General features: G+C 46.2%; 1 long non-coding RNA gene across 1 annotated transcript; it reads right to left on the bottom strand.

The window, feature by feature from the left end:
- Positions 1-3,134: 3,134 nt before the first annotated feature.
- Positions 3,135-6,596, bottom strand: LOC119326333. Its single transcript, XR_005157917.1, has 6 exons — positions 6,049-6,596; positions 5,208-5,300; positions 4,932-5,066; positions 4,782-4,823; positions 3,997-4,651; positions 3,135-3,338 (listed from the first exon to the last, which is right to left on the bottom strand). It is a non-coding gene; the product is annotated as an uncharacterized LOC119326333 (long non-coding RNA).
- Between the last annotated feature and the right edge of the window lie 9,491 nt (positions 6,597-16,087).

Raw genomic sequence — 16,087 nt, 5'->3', positions numbered from 1 at the left:
TTCTTAAGAAATTTGATTAATTGAACTTAATTTATCATGAACTTAGTCCTAATAGTGTTTACAAATCTATGTTGTAGATCAATAGCTCGCGATATAGCTCCCTTATTTTTTATATGTTCCTAGAGAAAAATAAGTTGAAAGATGATAGTAGCAATGATACGGACTAGGTCCGTGATCTGAGGATTATCCTCATTGCTGCACAGAAGAATTATGTCCTTAATGCACCGCTAGGTGACAGACCTATTGCAGGAGCAAATGCAAAGGTTATGAACGTCTGGCAATCTCGGTATGATGACTACTTAATAGTTTAGTGCACCATGCTTTACGGCTTAGAACCGAGACTTCAGAAACGTTTTGAACACCACGGAGCATATGAGATGTTCCAAGAGCTAAAATTGGTATTTTAGACTCATGCCTGTGTTGAGCGGTATGAGACCTCTGACAAGTACTTTGCCTACAAGATGGAGGAGAATACCTCAGCCTATGAGCATGTGCTCAGAATGTCTGGGTACTACAATCGCTTGCACTACAAAAAAAGACACATCCGTGACATTTTGGGTCGAACGGATTTTTTTGTCATACTTATGACACTTCTATGACGATAATTGTGACAAAACCCGGTATCATCATAGATGTGGTGGGATCCTACTTCTATGACAAAAAATCATGACAAAAAATGGGCTTTTCGTCCTGGACGGGCTAGAGAAGCAGCTGCATGACATTCTTTGGGCCATCCATGACGGAAAAACCCGTGGTAGAAGCAAGGGCGAGGAAAATTTCGGGGAGTTCCCGGTTATAGCAGGTGGTTGGGGGCCGAGCGATGCACGTTTCTCTCATACCGTAAGCGCGTGGGTGCGCGGCGTTGGGCTGCAAATGAACCCGAGCGAGGTGTGGAGGGCTGGATGAATAGGACGACCCCGTGGAGGGCTGGTTGAACAATAGCCCGTGGAGGGGTGGTTGAACAGTTGCCCGTGGAGAGGGCTAGTTGAACAGTAACCGGTGGAGTAGTGCGCGGTTGAGGCTGGATGAGCAGGAGTCCGTGGATGAACAGTCGTAGGTGGAGGCTGGAGGAGGTCGACTGTGGATGAACAGTAGCCTGTGGAGGCTGGAGGAGGTCGATAGTGGAGATGAACAATATCTCGTGGAGTCCTGTTTTGCAGTATGCCACACCCCTCCCGATGAACATGACCACTGTATCGACCGTAGCGCTCCAACACAAGTCCGTTTCCTCCATTTTTCTTGCGGTATGCCAGACCCCTCCCGATCAATAGGACCCCGTTTTGACCATAGGAGGTCCAACAGAAGTCCGTTTCCTCCGTTTTGCGGTACGCCAGATCCCTCCCGATGAATAGGATCCCGTTTCGAACGTGGCCGGTCGAACACAAGGCCGTTTCCTCCATTCTGCGGTATGCCAGGCCTCGTTTCCATCGGCTGTTCCGTCCAAGCCGGTTGGCTCCCACGCGTTCTGTTGCCTCCCGATGAACACGACGCATTCTGTTGCCTCCCCATGAAGATGACGATGACGCAGTTTCTCCGTTCCAACCAAGCCATGTACACGAGCCCTGGCCGTACATATGCGCGAGTAGGCATTCGAGACCCCGCCCGTACGTACGTACATGGCCGTATTTACTTTCTTCACCCTGGCCTTTGTACGTACGTGTACATGCTACGTGCGCGCCTCTACTACGACATGTGGTGTCTACATGGACTAGTATGTACGTACACGTTTGCGACTAGAATGACAACGCTATGTATGCTTCGACCAGGTGGGTCCCAACTATCAGGCACTTCCTTGCGTGCGAAGATGTAGCTGGTGGGTCCCAGCAGTCAGGGGGGCGAATCGTTTTTTTGCCCGTAATATGGACGGGACTTCCTTGCATGCGAAGATGTAGCCGGTGGGTCCCAGAAGTCAGGGGAAACGTTTTTTCACGAAATACAGTGGCCCGTTCGATGGGTCCCTGCAGTCAGGTCGAGGAATAATTATTTTGCGCGTAATAAGGAACCAATTCCTTGCGGCTGCCGTGGCCCCAGCTGTTAGCCTCTCCACATACAGTACTCTTCTGATGGAAGTCGTTCCTTGGCCACGTTGACCAAGCCGCGCAGAAAGCACCAGGGAGGTGGACGACGGTGAGGCCTAGGAAGGGGACGACGCGGAGCCGGGGAAGACGCGACAGTGGATTCACATGTGGAGAGGAGTATGAGGGTTCACTGGTTCGGCTGCGGTGTGAGGCTGCCGTCACCGCAGAATAACAGGGGTGTGGGTGAGAAGATGGATGGCCTAGCCAGCGGTGGGAGTAGTAGTGGGCGGTGAGGCCTCCACGACATCACAGCCGGCCACGGGAGGCAAGAGCACGCAGCACGACCGGCGCTGGTTTGGGTGGTTGGAGCAAGAAGACTAGAGGTTGAAGAAGCACTACGGCCGTTGGATGGACATCGTACGGTCACTAGAGCTAGAATCGTTCATATTGACTAAGTTGACAAAGCCCTCCGTCCCCATCAACTTAGTAGGCCCACAAGTTAGCCTCCCACTATGGTGGGTCCCAACTAGCGGGGGGGTATTCATTTTTTTGTGCGTAATAAGGAGGCACTTCCTTGCATGCGAACACTACAAGAAATACATCAACTTGCGACCATCACTATTGGTCACTGAATGGTCATTGTTTTCCATTTGTGACCTTTTTTTGACCAAAAACAGATAGTCAAAAGCTGGCAGTCGTAAATTGAAATTAACGACCTTTTTTGTGATATGTAAAAGGTCGTTGGTTCTACGACCAAATTTTTGGTCACTGGCAATCACCCCAGGCCACATAGGATCCAGCGTGGCAAGCTGACGTGGATAAGATTCAGCCCGGTCCAATTCGGTGTTCTACATGGGCCAAGCCCACTAATTCGGCCCATTTAATATTATTTTTCCTATTAATTCTGGTTAGCCACTTGGGCCAGGCCCAAAATTTTGGCCTTTTTATTAACTGGGCCATGGCCTTTTAGTCTACAAATTTTCTATTTTCACCCATTATATATTCAAGTTGGCCCCACTAGTTAGATGGGTCCAACTTGTCATATTCATCTCTCAAATTGGTTTCACATGTCAGAAATGTACAAATTTGACAAATTATTTTCATATGTGGCCCCACTGGACATGTTTCCATTTCACAATTTTCAAATCACATACATAATCAATATTTAAAATAGAACAAAGAACACACAAAATTCATCAAATATACCACTAAATTAATCTATTACAATCTTTACAACACAGATATGCTACAATGAGTTGGACTTCACGGCTTCACACTTGGCTTCACGGCTTCACACTTCATGACTTCACACTTGGGCTTCTGTAAAAGAGGAACCACCAGAATTGTAAGTCTACAATACAACAATTGATACTAATTAAGGATAAAAACAAAACCAAGTAATACTCAAATGTGAAGGCGGCATGGTACCAAGCAGTTGTAGTACTGTTGTAAGTTCATATCAGTGCAAAATCAACATTGGACAGTTGGTACCAGTTGATACTGTTCATATCAGTTGTAGTACTGTTGTAAGTTCATATCAATGCAAAACATAACAATTGGTGCCAAGCAGTTGATGAAGAACATCAGAACAGCAGGTGATGCTACCAGCACCCATACTCTCAAATTTAGTACTAAGTTGCTACATGAAAGCAGAGCAGAGAACAAGAAACAGAGATGTTTCATGTCATAGTTGCTCGTTTGGTCAGCCACTTTTCAATGTAAAACATGAATTAAACACACGCGCGCACACAGAACGCGTACTGATGCTGAGAGTTTGCAACACACCTAAGCATCAGGCCACTCTATAACAAGAGTTTGCAACACACCTAAGCATCAGGCCACTAAGATATCCCAACTCGCAAAAGAAAAGAGATTCCATTGTTTTGAATAGATAAAAGGAAAGAACAGGACCTCTTAAACAATGAGATTTAATCTAAAGGATAACAAGAATAGTTTAGTAAAAGTAATATAATATTACCTGATTTGTTATTATTGATTCCAAATAAGTGTCATGCGGCCGCTTGACCTGACGAAACTACACAACAAGAATGATCTCAGAACGGATCCCATTGTTCATTCAGACAGATAATTCTAGGGAGCGGTGATTCTGCTATACAAGACAAAGCTAGATTCAGAAAAGATACTGAACAAGAGACTGAACCCAACAAGCTAGATTCATTCAGCATCATCAACAATTCAGTAAAGTACCGCAGTTTAGAGCTGATAAGAATAAACAACTACACGACTACATAACTGAACATATTCAAGTAAAAAGTTGTACAAGTTACATTCCAGTCAACAAACTTTACAAGTTGACGATTCCCTGCTGCATATACATATCACTTGTGTCATGTTTGCGGGTTCAGAATGTACACAACATGTTTATGTTAGATGAACTGCAGCTGCTAGGAATAGTAAAGCAAAGATGTACTGCCACTAATCAGCAAAAACATAACATTTTCTCAGAGTTAATGATAGCACATGGATAAAGATGGAAACAAAAAATATTTCTAATCTTGGAACCCAACATAGCAAATCAAAACGAGAGAGTGGCAGAGGTGGCGTGGAGGAGAAAGGACTTTGTGCTACTGATGCTCCTCTCCATGGTTGTGCGTCACCCTCCATCTCCTTCCCTGCATCCAGTGAGTTGAGTTCTTCTTTAGAGCACCAATAAAACATAGCAAACAGAGAGGCATGAGGAACAACACAAATACATATGCAGAATCATGGAGATATTGATTTAATTGTGCAGACAATTGATACCTTTCATCTCTCCCTTTGGGTTCAGAATGACTCCAGCATTGTCTGCAAGTATGACATAGACCAAACATTAGATCTGATAGCAGATTTGCAGCTATATATAGTTGGTAGATGAAGTGAAGCAGGACTGCATTTGAAAAAGGCAAAAAGTACCTTTGCACCGAGAGTAAGAAATTGCGGCAGACATGCGGCTGTATCTAACTCAGCGCATTTCAGAACAACCTACAAAACTGACTTGTGTAGCAGGCAGTATGATACACCTGAACATCTGGAATCATCCCAAGATGCCTAGAGTGCCATTAAGGGAACACACGCACCAACAGTAACAACCAGTACTAAATGGCAAGCTAAATCAGTGACTTCTTCCAAATGGAAAGATAACACCGTCATGCATCAAAGGGAATCATACCGAAACAGGAAAAAGGATACAGTGAGGGCTTCAAGTATTAGGCCCAGATCTTCTGCAGAAAACTGGGAGGAACCCTCGAGTTGGTTGATAAGGGAAGTTCTGCCCTCCAAAACCTGTCAACATCAGTAGAAAGTTAGCCCATATCATTCGATTATGTGTCATACCCAAATGAAATGGTTGGAATCGAATGGAAAATAAATTGCTGGCCAGAATCACACCAATCGAGCATGAGAGCACAACGTATGACCCTACCGCTACCAGATCGAGCCCACCCGGGCCACAACGTACAGATCGGGGAGACGGTGGACGGGTGCGCGTGCGTGAGTACCTCGACGGTGGGGTCATTGTGAACTGATTCCCTAGCAGTCGATGAATAAACAAGCATGCATTGTAAGCATCAAATTGAAACTAAGCTACATGTCCCTGAAAATCATCATGTACATACAAGCCGATTTTGAATGCTTTCTCTCCCAATGCAGGACCCAGTACATTGGTATAGGCACTAGTGAAACAGAAAACCAAACAATGACTGCTCCAATGGTAAGCAACTGCAAGCAATTTTCTGTCCCCAAATAGTCTGACGGATCAACAATCTGGTAAGGATGTAAATAGTAGGTGCAGCAAGCGCCCTCCAACAGGAGGGAAGCCACAACAGCAAGTAGATCTATATACAAATCATCTACAGATCGCGTGAGGAGAAGAAAGCAAGCAGTTAAATAATCTAGGAAAACAGCACGGGGCGAATCCATCCGTCCATGCACCAAACTAAGGGACAGAGGCAAGGTGCATTATTCATCCACACATGGGGCAAGCAAAGCGAAATGGTGCGGATGAGACGGGCGAGGAAAAGGGGATGCTTACTCTGGCCATTGCGGGCGGCGAAGAGGACGGTTCCGGTGGGGTCTCCGATATGGCGGCGGGCTTGTCGAGGATGGCGCGGGCGGAGAGGACGCGCACGGTGAGGTTGTGGCCGTGCGTCTACGGCATCAGCTTGTCGATGGTGGTGAAGACGGGCTTGCGCAGCTTAACGGCGGGCTTCGGCGCGGCGGCGGTCGGGGCGGCGGGGGCGGCGGAGGCGGCCGCAGCTGTCAAAGCTCTGGAGCTGGTGTCGCGTCCTGTGGCTTGGAGAGAAAGCCGAGATCGAATCGAATCGGAGCGGAGGAGCGAGAGGAGTGGTGTGCCTGGGCGAGCGCGGGGCGCGGGGCAGCAAAGCTCTGCGAGGTTGGAGAGGTGGTACTGGAGGAAGGAGGAGGCGGCGGGGAGAGGGCAGGGGGAGGGGGTCGAGGCCGGCGGCGATGGGAGGGGAGGGGAGGGATCTGGATCGGGAGCTCTAGGGTTCGTTGCGCGGGGGAGAGAGAGGAGTGCTGTGCGGTGGTTTTTTTTAGGGGTAGCTTGCGGTGGGTGGGTGAGAGGATGAGGTGCGGGCCGTTGGATTCAGGAGCACCCGACGGTGATTTATCCACTATCCGCGTGAGAGGCCTCTGGAGCAATCACAACGCAGTATACAAGTATTATACTTTGACCATTTAAATTGGTCATAATCGACTAAAAGTAAGGTGCTAAATCATGTTAGCTATTTTATTATGAGCTGAAAAATTGAAAAAAAAACTTCTCATTGTGTCAAAAAAATTGACTTTAGTTTTCAGGAATAATCACAAATTGAAATAAGACAAATATTTTTTAAAGAGTCATGAGAAATGATTTCTTAAATCATTTTTTCATTTTTCGAGTGTCCAAAATGAGTTCTTTTGTGCAGGACCTATCATATATTTGTTGGAAAATTAGACTAAATCAATTTTCTAAAATATTAGGCCATATTTAATGCATAATTGACCAAATGGTTTGGTGTCAAAAGTTTTGATCCACCTCTGATGAAAAAGACAAATTTCTGTAAATTCACGAGGGAGCGGGTCAAATTTGAACTGCTTCTGCTTCATAGTTTGCTCTTTTATTTTTCCAAAAATCATTTCTAAGTACATAAGTATCTATAATCAGAGAAACACCAAAAAAGAAAACAAGATTCAACCACTAGCTAGGAACGGTTATTCCCGCCGTTTTGACCGCATTTTGAAACGGGCATAAAAATTCAAAAAAATCAAAAAATTGGAAAACCTTTGCATTGTGTCATTACATGTGACTAGGTCACCAGGAAAAATAATAAACTTCTAATATGGTAATTATTTTTAAAAAGTGTTCTCCGAACTGAGCTATCATGTGTGGAGGTTCATGGCTTTCAAGCCAAATGATCAATTTTATGCCCACATTCAGGGCATAGTTTGTTCAAATGATCTCATATCATGCACAAGGGTGCATATTGGAATGGAAAACAATGTTGCCTAAGGAAGTTTTCATTTTCTTTGCATAAAAAATTTATTTTCCTTTTTTTTGAGTGCCCAAAATGAGTTTTTTTGTGAAGGACCTACCATATATTTGTTGCAGAAGTGGACCAAATCATTTTTATAAAATACTAGTCCATATTTAATGCACAATTAACCAAATGGTTGGGTGTCAAAAATTTTGATCCACCTCTGATGAAAAAGACAAATTCCCATCGATTTAGTAGGAAGCGGGTCAAATTTGAACTGCAGCTGCCTCATAGTTTGCTCTTTATTTTTTCAAAAATCATTTCTAGGTACAAAAGTATCTATTTAATCAGAGAAACACCAAATTTTTTTCAATATTCAACCACTAGCTAGGAACGGTCATGCTCGCCGTTTTGACCGCATTTTGAAACGGGCATAAAAAGTTCAAAAAAAATCAAAAAAAAATGGAAAACCTTTGCATAGTGTCATTATATGTAGCCAAGTGACCATTAAAAATAATAAACTTATAATACAGTAATTATTTTAAAAAAGTGTTCTCAAAAACGAGCTATCATGTGTGAAGATCAATGGGTTCAAGCCAAAGGAGCAATGTTATGGTAGCATTCATGGCATAGTTTGTTCAAATGACCTCAACTTGTGCACAAGGGTGCATCTTGGAATTACAAACAATGTTGGCTAAGAAAATTTTCATTTTTTTATGACAAAAAAATCATTTTCCATTTTTCGTGTGCCCAAAATGAGTTTTTTTGTGAAGGACCTACCATATATTTGTTGCAGAAGTGGACCAAATCATTTTTCTAAAATACTAGGCCATATTTAATGCACAATTGACTAAATGGTTGGGCGTCAAAAGTTTTGATCTACCTCTAGTGAAAAAGACAAATTTCCGCCGATTTGGTTGGAAGCGGGTCAAATTTGAACAACAGCTATCTGATAGCTTGCTCTTTATTTTTTTCCAAAAAACATTTCTAGGTACATAAGTATATATTTAATCAGAGAAACACCAAAAAAATTCCAAGACTCAACCACTAGCTAGGAACGGTCATGTCCGCCGTTTTGACCGCATTTTGAAATGGGCATGAAAAAAATCAAAATGGGCATTGTTTGTTCAAATGATATCATATTTTGCAAAAGTGTGAGTATTGGAATTGAAAATAATGTTGTCAAAGGGAGTTTTCATTTTCTTTGCACCAAAAGTCTATTTTCCATTTTTTGAGTGACCAAAATTAGTTCCTTTTTGAAGGACCTAACAAATATTTGTTGCAAAATTTGACCACATCAATTTTATAAAAATATTAGACCATATTTATTGTACAATTGACTAAATTGTTGGGTGTAAAAAGGTTTTGATCTACCTCTCGTAAAAAAGACAAATTTCCACAGATTAATTTCGAACTTTCGAGTTCCTACTTCCTAGAATGAGTTTTTTTTGGAAGGATCTAACAAATATTTTTTGTAAAAAAAACTTCTACATTTTTCAAGAATATTAGACTACATTTTAGGAACAATTTTGTGTACACTAGAAACATTTTTTATAGATATTAAATGGTTTTTAAGTACATCATTAACATTTTAAATAAATATTTTGATGTCTAATATTTTCAATAAATGTCTAAAATTTTAGGACACGTTGTACATATTGTTTATATATGTTTAAGTTTTTTCAAATACATGATTAACATATTTTCATATATTGCCAACAAAAAAACATCTTTTCATACATACGTTTTGATGTCTATAGTTTTTCTACACATTGTACATTTTTGTATACATATAAAACATTATTGATATTGGGTAGAAAAATTTAAATACATGATTAACATTTTTAGAAAAATTTAAATACACGATTAAAATTGTTGATATTGTTATTTTCCCATTTTCATTAAGCTGGATATTTTTTTAGTAATATGAGGGCATCCCACATTTTTTCCTGGATGGGCCAAGGCCTACATGGCACATATTTTTTTAAAGGAGGTGGCCTCATTCCACCGAGGCCCAAGCCCACCTTGAGCGACACCTTAAGTACCAATGCATCCACATTCACAACCTCATGACCTTTTATATTGGTCGTAATCAGGTAGATATAAGGTCGTGAACCACTCTTGTCTGCTTTATGACCATTTGGTGTAAGGCAATTTTAGGGTTTGAGTCCTTCCAAGCGAAATGGCCGTGGATTTACGACCAATTCAGCTGGGGTCACTGAGAGAAGGTCACAAGTTGACATATTTCTTGTAGTGGAAGATATAGCTGGTGGGTCCGACCTGTCAGCGGGGGGAACGTTTTTTTCACGAAATAAAAAGGCCCTTCTGGTGGGTCCTAGCTATTAGGTGGAGGAATCATTATTTTGCGTGTAATAAGGAGGCATTTCCTTGCGTGCGGTCGTGGACCCAGCTGTCAGCCTCTCCATGTACGGTCCACTTCCGATGGATGTCGTTCATTGACCATGTTGACCAGGCCGCACCGAGAGCACCAGGGCGGTGGACGATGGCGAGGCCTAGGAAGGGAACGACACAAAGCCACGGAAGACTCGGTGTCGGTGTCAAAACCAGCGGATCTCGGGTAGGGGGTCCTGAACTGTGCGTCTAGGCGGATGGTAACAGGAGACAAGGGACACGATGTTTTTACCCAGGTTCGGGCCCTCTCGATGGAGGTAAAACCCTACTCCTTCTTGATTAATATTGATGATATGGGTAGTACAAGAGTTGATCTACCACGAGATCAGAGAGGCTAAACCCTAGAAGCTAGCCTATGGTATGATTGTTGTTCGTCATTCGGACTAAAACTCTCTGGTTTATATAGACACCGGAGAGGGCTAGGGTTACATAGAGTCGGTTACAATGGGAGGAGATCTTCATATCATATCGCCAAGCTTGCCTTCCACGCCAAGGAAAGTCCTATCCGGACACAGGACGAAGTATTCAATCTTGTATCTTCATAGTCCGGGAGTCCGGCCAAAGGTCATAGTCCGGCCATCCGGACACCCCCTAATCCAGGACTTCCTCAGTAGCCCCCGAACTAGGCTTCAATGACGGTAAATCCGGCGCGTGAGTTTGTCTTCGGCATTGCAAGGCGGGTTCTTCTCCAAATTCCATGTTCCTGTCAAATAGTGTCCGGCTTCTGGTGCGTACTGCTCTCCTCAGCTTCTGTGCCCAATAATGACCATCTTCCACGTGTCAAACGAATGTGAAAATCCAGGTTTTTTTACATTTACCCCCCTGGCCACGTAAATGAGCCGCCCATAAAAGAGACGGGGATTTAGATCCAATTCACACCACCTTCCCTCCACGAGCATTCATTAGAGCGCTTTCGACAGAGGTCCATTCCACCATGGCCGGTCGAGGCAGCTCCTCCTCTCGCCTCTCCAGCCCTCGGCCCAGAGATTGGGAGCGGTGTTCCGTCCCGCATAGCGAGCTAGTAGCGCTTCAATCCAAGGGGCTACTCCCCCCAGCATATATGGTCCCAATTCGAGCCGGGATTGCCACCTATAGCGGCGGAGAGCGGGCGAAGAGCGTCCCCAATCCCTCCCAAGGAGAGAGGGTATGCCTAGTCCCTTATTTAATAAGAGGTCTCGGATTTCCAATTCATCCTTTTCTCCGAGGGCTACTGGAGTTTTACGTCCTCTAGCTACACAATCTCACGCCTGCCTCCGTACTGCATATTGCGGGCTTCGTGGCCCTCTGCGAGCTGTTTTTGGGCATCGAGGCCCACTTCGCGCTGTGGAAGAGGTTGTTCTGCCTTGTGCCTCGCTCTCAAGAGGGGTCAATTTATCAAGTGGGCGGAGCCGAACTATGGCGCATCGCCGGGACCGGATATCTATCTGGAACCCCAAAGAAGGCGTCCGAGCACTGGCCTTCGGAATGGTTTTATGTGGACGACGTCCCTCTGCCTGACCCTGTACGGACCGGCCTCCCTGAGTTCAATAACGCTCCGTTGAAGAAACGCCTGAGCTGGCGCCCACGGAACCCTTAGAGGGAAACTGACAGGGACATCCTTTACCTGATGAGCCGGATACAGTTGCTAGCTCATTCCGGACTGACCATGATCGAGGTCATGGCCACATGCATTATGCGGGGGGTGCAGCCGCTTCAGTATAGAGGCCACCCCATGTGGGATTTCAACAGGGAGGACGACGCCACCCGGTGCTGTCACAAGGGGCCGGATTCGGCTGCCACTCTAACGAAGATCTTATCCGCTTTGTACAAGGGAGAAGAAGAGGAATTCCTCCGTGTCAACCCACGGGGTGGATTCTCCATGTACAGTCCTCCAAGCTGGGTGAGCGAACATTTTCACTTGCCTACCCGTTTTCAAATTCCCACAATTAAGTACTTAGTCTAGCGATTTTAACGCAGGAGCTGCGCCAGACTGTGAAGGAGATAAACAACCCTCCTCCACAACCCGAGGACCCAGAACGGTCCCTCGATCCAGACTAACAAGAGGACCCGGACTTATGTGTGGAGCTAATTGATGGGGTGTTTCATCAATTGAGTAAGGATAATACCTTAGTGGCCATTACGGCCGACTATCCCGGACTACTTCCGGCCTCAAAGGTAACCGAGACCGAAGTCCCAGCACTTTCAAGAGGATCCATCCATGCCTTATTTTGATTGCCGTAAACCAATAGTGTTTCATTTTGCAGGGGAAATCCTTGAGGCGGAGGGCCGAGCCCGCGGTGGGTAGCCAACAAGGGCCGTTAAAGCCAGGCGGGCTAAAAAGAAGTGCGGACTGGATTGAGATTCCGGCACAACGGTAGGGCGTACAATTGTAACGCCTAGGGTTTATGCCCCCAAGTCACACTAACGCTCAAGCTCTCCTCAGGAAGAAGAGCGCCCGCCGGACTATATCCACCGGCCAGGCTTCAAGGCCGGGTCCGGAAGTGGAGGCGAACACGGGGTGCGCACCGGACGTTCCTCCGACAGAGGACGTGGACGGGCTATCTGCCACAAATTCAGAGGTGGAGAGTGCCATGAACCACAGGCGTCGCCGGACTGTTCTTCGTGACGCATGTTTTTCCCAAGAGGCGTTGGACGCCTTTAATACGGGAGATGCGTACCTCCGTGCCACTCAAAATGGTCTAGCAAGAGCCACAGAGCAGTATGTGAAAGACATACGGGTGTGTAAATCTGATGGTTATATATGTCAGTAGCCCCTGAGACTTGAAACAGTTAAGATAATTGATTTAAGGATCATATGATATGCAGGATCTTACAAAAAAGAATACGCAACTGTCCCAGGAGCTGGAAGGGTGCAAGGCCCAACTTGAGGCCGCACTGGCCGCTTCAGAGAGCACCAAGGGGACTTCCTCAGGTAATATATGCTTCGAAAGGTAATTCTGTTGGGACGTGCGGCATGTGTGCAATTCTGACAATAGCAGTGCAGATGGGGCCGGATTGAATCCGGACAAGCAACAACTCCTGCGCCAGTTAAAGGCCGGCGAGAGCGTGCTGAAGAGGGTGAGGCAAGAGAAGAACAAGCTTCAAGACGCCAACACCCAGCTGGGCGAGGAACTGAAGGATGTTCGTGCTCAGCTGTCTGATTCCGTAAAGGTGAATCGGCGACTTCGACGCGGCATTTTTAGTAAGTGCTTTAAATGAATCTTCGAAAAAGAGTTCGGCGGGGAAGTCGATTAACAGAGCTATGTCTGCAGATATGCTGACAGGTCGGCCCGCGGAGGAAATGCCCGGTTCTGCGGGGGATCTTCTCCCCGAGCTATTGCAACTGCACGAACGAGTTCGGCAGGCGATGCAAGGCGTCGTCAAGGCTTTGTGGCCATCCCTCTCCCTGCCCGAAGGCCTTGAAGAGCTTGTAGAGAAGCTGAAGGGAGTGCGGCAACGCTTTCGGTTATGGAAGATATCAGCCTGCCATCAAGGCGCTAGGGAGGCTTGGGACATGGTGAAGACGCGGTACACAAAGGCTGACCCAAACCATATGGCCGAAGTCGGCCCTTTGGGGCCCGACGGGAAGGAGATCCCTGTCAGTTTAGTATCTGGCCAGGTAGAGCTGGCTGCCAAGTATTCCCAACAGGACTGTAAATTAGACGGCCTATTTGATGGTATTGAAGAAGAATATACCCAGTCAAATTGACTATGTAATTTAAAATGACATGTAAAATGCCTTCTAGCCGGATTGTAGATCGTTTGTCATTGCGGACCTTTTCGCTTCAACCTCTGGACCCGATAGTCCGGAGTGTGTCCGAATACCCTCTCGGTTATGTAAGAACCGGGGCATGCATGGAGACTAGGCGTAGGGGTCATAAGTGCTTTAGCAGACAAGTGCCCAACTAGCTATGTTATATTACTTGGTTAGTAAGAAACATCTTCCAGGGAGAATAGTTCTGTTAGGGGTTCCTTTCCCTGGGAGGCATGCCCTAAAGTGCATGTCCGGACTGCGTAGAAAAGCAGAAAAGCATCGGGGGGCAGATAAATAAACAAGTGAAAAGTCATCTTTTAGTTCACCGACCGAATATTCCCTTAAGAACGCTAACTTTTGGCTTCACCCAGTCTGAGGTACACATCCGGCTGACCCGGCAGTAACAATCGCAGAGGTGCTCCCTTTACTACCTAGCCGAACAAACGGGGACGTAGGGGTAAGCACAGGAGCTAGGCAACCCAGCTTGGCCAAAACTTAAGTCATATCGATGCATATAATGGTGCATAAAAGGTTCATGCGAAAGTGTCACGCATGTTTTGGGCATGAAGCCCGTGTATATAAGCTTCTGATAAAGAAGCCCCCAGGTATAATGAGCACGGGTGGCGCATCAATTATGTGCGAACAATCGCGCAGGCAAGCCCCTAAAGGCTTGGGAGAAAGAAAGAAGGAAGGAGGAGAAAAATACCAGGCAGCTAAATTTTTTTTAAAAAGGAAGGTGACAGAGGAAGGAGACAAACACAGAGTCCGGCGCTAGGCGTAGAATCTTCGTAGGCATGCTGCGTTCCATGGGTTCGGCTCGAGTCGGTTGTCCGATGCATTTCGCAGGTGGTACGCTTCACCAGTCAGGACTTGGTCGATTATGAAGGGACCCTCCCATTTGGGCTTGAGTTTGTCCTTTTTCTTGTCCGGCAGGCATAGAACTAGTTTGCCAACATTGTAAGTTTTGGCCCGTACTTCTCTGCTTTGATATCTTCGAGCCTGCTGTTGATAGAATGTGGAACGGGCCTTTGCCACGTCGCGCTCCTCTTCCAATGCGTCCAAGCTGTCTTGCCGATCGAGCTTGGCTTCTCTTTCTTCGTACATGTGCACACGAGGTGAGTCATGAATTATGTCGCAGGGCAGGACTGCCTCTGCGCCGTATACCATAAAAAATGGTGTGAATCCGGTAGTGCGATTCGGCATGGTCCGCTGCCCCCAGAGTACGGAGTCAACTCCTCTACCCAATGCGTTTTAGATTCCTTGAGGGATCGCACAAATCTGGGTTTGATGCCGCTCATGATTAGACTGTTGGCTCGCTCGACTTGACCGTTAGTTTGTGGGTGATAGACTGAAGCGTAATCGAGCTTAATGCCCATGTTTTTGCACCAGAGTTTAACTTCATCGGCCGTAAAATTTGTGCCGTTGTCAGTAATGATGCTGTGGGGGATGCTGTAACGGTGTACAATCCCGGATATAAAGTCTATCACCGGTTCGGATTCGGCCGTCTTAACAGGCTTGGCCTCTATCCATTTGGTGAATTTATCCACCATGACCAGTAGATATTTTTGCTTGTGGGTTCCTCCTTTAAGGGGTCCAACCATGTCAAGCCCCCAGACCGCAAAAGGCCAGGTAATGGGTATGGTTTGTAGGGCGGTAGGCGGCATGTGGCTTTGATTAGCGAATAATTGGCAACCGACGCAACGCTGGACTAAGTCTGAGCGTCTGCCCGGGCCGTCGACCAATAAAATCTGGTACGGAAGGCCTTGTTCACAAGGGCTCGGGCTGTAGCGTGGTGCCTGCCGAGTCCGGCTTGAATTTCCGCCAAAAGGTTTCGCCCTTCCTCTTCGGAGATACACCTTTGAAGGACTCCGGTGGTGCTTTTCTTATAAAGCTCTCCTTCGTGGACTTTGTAGGCTTTAGATCGCCGCACTATGCAGCGTGCCTCATTTTGGTCCTCGGGGAGTTCCTGCCTAGCTAAGTAGGCTAAGAATGGTTCTGTCCATGGGGCAATTACTGCCATTATTACGTGGCTGAGGGTGTGACTTCGTTGACGGAGTCTTCAGTTGTGTCAGGGTGTTCGGGGTCAGGTGATGCGGCCTGGTTCGGATTGTTAATTCCGGATTCCCCTTCCCATTGTACGGATGGCTTGAATAGCCGTTCTAGAAAAATGTTGGGGGGTACTGCATCGCGCTTTGCGCCGATGCGTGCCAGGACGTCTGCTGCCTGATTATTTTCCCGGGCTATATGGTGGAATTCCAGCCCTTCGAACCGAGCTGACATATTTAGGACGGCATTGCGATAAGCTGCCATTTTCGGATCTTTGGCGTCAAAGTCTCTGTTTATTTGGGATATCGCAAGGTTCGAATCCCCACGCACCTCTAGGTGTTGAATACCCATGGAGACTGCCATCCGGAGGCCATGTAGAAGGGCCTCATATTCGGCTGCATTGT

Source organism: Triticum dicoccoides, chromosome 6B (assembly GCF_002162155.2).
Source record: "Triticum dicoccoides isolate Atlit2015 ecotype Zavitan chromosome 6B, WEW_v2.0, whole genome shotgun sequence".
Classification (NCBI taxonomy): domain Eukaryota; kingdom Viridiplantae; phylum Streptophyta; class Magnoliopsida; order Poales; family Poaceae; genus Triticum; species Triticum dicoccoides.
Note: the sequence above shows the minus strand (reverse complement) of the source record. Positions and strands in the feature narration are given on the sequence as shown.